Below are 4639 nucleotides of genomic sequence, written 5' to 3'. Positions count from 1 at the left end.
GAAAAATAATAAGACATCAGCTCTCAAGAGAGTTGAATTAAGAAAAACACTTAGTTTAAATTCAAGCCATATTCCAACACTGATTATTAAAAAGGGAACCTATACAGGATTGAAGCCTGAGGAATGCAGTAAATGTCACACTGTGTATCCGCCCAGTGGGCCTGATCAACTACAGGCTGGAGAGAAATTTGATAACACTAAGATACCTGGAAATTCTCTCCAGTTCTGTGAGCCTCTTGGTCAGCATGACAATATTCACATCATGAAGCAGCCATTTGGACCCACTGGACAAGCAAACGTCTGCACAAGAAAGATGTTTTATAAATCTGAGAGGATTCATATGGCAGAAAACTATAATAAATCAACTGTCACTTTTGGAAAAGCAACTCAAATAGAAAAAGCTAAACATGAAAATTTTGGCCTCAATATGCACCAACAAACCCACACAAGAGAGAAACTTTATAAGTACCTTAGGTATGTTGAACCTGTCATTCACCAGTCACATCCTGCAATAAATCAGAGATTAAATACAAGGGAAAACCTCTACACATGTAAACCTTGTGGAAAATCACTCAGTTTTAATTCACCTTATGAATGTAATGATTGCGGAAAAGCTTTTGGACAAAAGTCAGTCCTCAGGAAACATCAGCAGATTCACACAGGAGAGAAAATTCTTGAATGTAATGACTGTGGAAAAGCCTTTACACAAAAGTCACAAGTCATAAACCATCAGCGAATTCACAGAGGGCAGAAACTTTACAAATGCCTTCATTGTGGAAAAGGCTTCCTGTGGAAGTCAGTCCTCATAGTACACCAGAGAATTCACACAGGGGAGAGACCCTATGAATGTAATGACTGTGGAAAAGCCTTTGGACGAAAGTCAAACCTCATAATGCACCAGAGAATTCACACAGGGGAGAAACCTCATAAATGTAATGACTGTGGAAAAGCCTTTGGACGAAAGTCAAACCTCATAGTGCACCAGAGAACTCACACAGGAGAGAAACCTCATAAATGTAATGACTGTGGAAAACCCTTTGGGAAAAAGTCAGAGCTCATCATACACCAGCGAATTCACACAGGGCAGAAACCTCATAAATGTAATGACTGTGGAAAAGCCTTTGGACGAAAGTCACACCTCATCATACACCAGCGAATTCACACAGGGCAGAAACCTCATAAATGTAATGATTGTGGAAAAGCCTTTGGGAAAAAGTCAGAGCTCATCATACACCAGCGAATTCACACAGGGGAGAAACCTCATAAATGTAATGACTGTGGAAAAGCCTTTGGACGAAAGTCACACCTCATCATACACCAGCGAATTCACACAGGGGAGAAACCTCATAAATGTAATGACTGTGGAAAAGCCTTTGGACGAAAGTCACACCTCATCATACACCAGCGAATTCACACAGGGGAGAAACCTCATAAATGTAATGACTGTGGAAAAGCCTTTGGACGAAAGTCACACCTCATCATACACCAGCGAATTCACACAGGGCAGAAACCTCATAAATGCAATGACTGTGGAAAAGCCTTTGGGCAAAAGTCAACCCTCATCAAACACCAGCGAATTCACACAGGGGAGAAACCTCATAAATGTAATGACTGTGGAAAAGCATTTGGGCAAAAGTCAACCCTCATCATGCACCAGCGAATTCACACAGGGGAGAAACCTCATAAATGTAATGATTGTGGAAAAGCCTTTGGACGAAAGTCAACCCTCATCAAACACCAGCAAATTCACATGGGGCAGAAACCTCATGAATGTAATGACTGTGGAAAAGCCTTTGGACAAAAGTCACACCTCATCATACACCAGCAAATTCACACAGGTGAGAAACCATATGAATATAATGACTATGGGAAAGCCTTTGGACGAAAGTCAGACCTCATCATGCATCAGTGAATTCACACAGGGCAGAAACCTCATAAATGTAATGACTGTGGCAACACCTTTTATGAAAGTCACACCTCATATCACAATAAAGAATTCACACAAGGGAGACCCATGAATGTAATGACCAGGGGAAAGCCTCTTGATAAAAATCAGTCCTTTGGAAACATCAGAGAATTCACACAGGGGAGAAACCTCATGAGTGTAATTACTGTGGAAAAGCCTTTGGACAAAAGACAAACCTCATATCATAGCAGAGAATTAACACAGGGTAGAAAACTCATGAATGGAATAACTGTGGAAAAGCATTTAGCCATAAGTCAACCCTCATCGTGCATCAGAGAATTCACACAGGGCAGAAACCTTAGGAATTTAATGACTGGAAAACCCTTTGGACAAATGTCAAACCTCATAATGCACCAGAGAATGCACACAGTGTTGAAACTTCATGAGTATAATGACTGTGGAAAAACTTTTGGTTCCAACTCCAAATGCATCAGAGGATTCACCCAGGGAAATAATCTTATAAATGTAATGACTGCAGAAAAGCATTTTTCTATAAATTATACCTCATATCAAACAGAATTCACACAGGGCAGAAACCTTATGAATCTAATGAGTGTGGAAAAGCCTTTAGAAATCATGTTATAAATCATAGCTCATATCACACCAGAGACTTCACACCAGGGAGAAACTTCATGAATGCAATGACTGTAGAAAATTCCTTGGGAATAAGTCACATCTCAGAATGCATCAGAAAATTCACATGAAGAGAAACCTTTTGAACATAATGACTTGGAAAGCTTTTTCCCATAATTCAGCCCTCATTGCACATCATCTAATTCATATGGGGGAAAACACTTTGGATATAATGCATATGGAAAAGCTTTTATCCTCAAGTAACACCTCATAAAACATCAGAATTCACATCGGGGAGAAACCTTATGAATGGAATGAGTGTTGGAAACTGCCAAAATCACACAATATAACAGCAGAGAATTTAGTACATGGTGGAAATCTTGTAATAAATGTGAGAAAGACTTTTTCCAGAAGGAATACCTCATAACACATGCAGTTCAAACGAAGGAGAAAACTTAAATATAATGAATGTGAAGGACTTTTTCCAAAATCAGCATAACCATGTGACAGAGCCTTTTTCTGGAAATCCCATAAGGAAGAAAGGTTGGGACCAGCGCTGTGGCACAGTAGGTTAAAGCCCTGGCCTGAAGTGCCAGCATGCCATGTGGGCACTGGTTCTAGTCCCAACTGCTCCTCTTCTGATCCAGCTCTCTGCTATGGCCTGGGAAAGCGGTAGAAGATGGCCCTGCACCCAGGTGGGAAACCCAGAAGAAGCTCCTAACTCCTGGCTTTGGATCTCTGTAGCTCCAGCCATTGCATCCATCTGGGGAGTGAACCAGTGGATGGAAGACCTCTTTGTGCTTCTCTGTCTCTCCGTAACTGTCTTTCAAATAAATAAAGTAACTCATTAAAAAATGAAGAAGTTCAGAAATATTATTAGTGTGACAAAAAGCCATTTGTCAGAAATCGATTATTATACATCAGAGAATTCACATAAGGGGTTTCTTAGGAGTGTAATGAGTGTGGAAGTATATTTTCATGGAATTCAGGCTTGAATAAATATGCAACTCAAAAAAGGTGATATCCTTCAAGTGCAGTAGATTGGAACAAACCATAGCCAGAAATTAGACATCAGGCTGGCACCGTAGAGCAGTAGGTTAATCCTCCCCCTGCAATGCTGACATCCCATATGGGTACCAGTTCTTATCCCAGCTGCCCCTCTTCCAATCCAGCTCTATGCTGTGGCCTGAGAAAGCAGAAGATGGCCCAAGTGCTTGGGCCTCTGCACCCACATGGCAGACCAGGAAGAAGCACCTGGCTCCTGGCTTTGGATTAGTGCAGCTCTGGCCATTGCAGCCATTTGAGGAGTGAACCAACAGAAGGAAGACCTTTCTCTCTGTCTCTCTCACTGTCTGTAACTCTACCTGTCAAATAAATAAATAAAAATCTTAAAAAACAAGAAATTAAACATCAACAAACAAGAGAATTCAAACAGTAAAATGTCAATTTAATGAATGTGAAAAAATTCTTCTGCCATTAATCAATTCACAAGAAGAGACTCAGAAATGAGAAAACATACATACATAGGAACGTCATGTACCATACATCATCTCTCAATGGTTACCTGACAACTCACAGAAAGAAAAAAGCCTATGACTGTATTGTAATGGGAAATACCTTTATTATTAGGTGAACTTCCACAAAATATAGCAAGATTACAGAGAGAAGTCCCTGAAATATAATTTGTCTGGAAGAATTCTTTGGTGGAATCACACCTTAGTAGGTATTGGGCAGTTGTCATGATGAATTGTGACAGAGAGTGGTTAACCGTATTTCAGATATTTTTCTCTTATACATCCTGCAGTTTTGGTTTCTCATTGAGAGTGGGATCAAGTATATGAATTGAACTGTGCTCTCTTGTGTAAATTTTGTTAATAAATATTTCAAAGTTGAGTAACAGTTATTGCAACAGTTATTTGGAATACCATCTTCACCAATTACAAAGTTATTTGTTTATAGCTGCTTTGTTGGCCACCCAGGATTCTTTCCCCACATTATTGTAGTGGAAATCATAGGCATATGAAGTGACACATATTCCAGCCATAATAGTGTACCCCGGCTCTGGATAATGTGTTGTGTGCAGCACAAGGGAATGAGTTT

The 4639-nt window shown here is 40.0% G+C and overlaps 1 pseudogene; it reads left to right on the top strand.

The window, feature by feature from the left end:
• Positions 1–427: 427 nt before the first annotated feature.
• On the top strand, positions 428–2976 carry LOC138845783 (zinc finger protein 268-like; annotated as a pseudogene).
• Positions 2977–4639: the final 1663 nt, after the last annotated feature.

The sequence above is a fragment of the Oryctolagus cuniculus genome, chromosome 16, assembly GCF_964237555.1.
Source record: "Oryctolagus cuniculus chromosome 16, mOryCun1.1, whole genome shotgun sequence".
In the NCBI taxonomy this organism is placed as follows: domain Eukaryota; kingdom Metazoa; phylum Chordata; class Mammalia; order Lagomorpha; family Leporidae; genus Oryctolagus; species Oryctolagus cuniculus.
The sequence above is the reverse complement of the archived record's forward strand: the minus strand, read 5'-3'. Positions and strand labels throughout refer to the sequence as shown.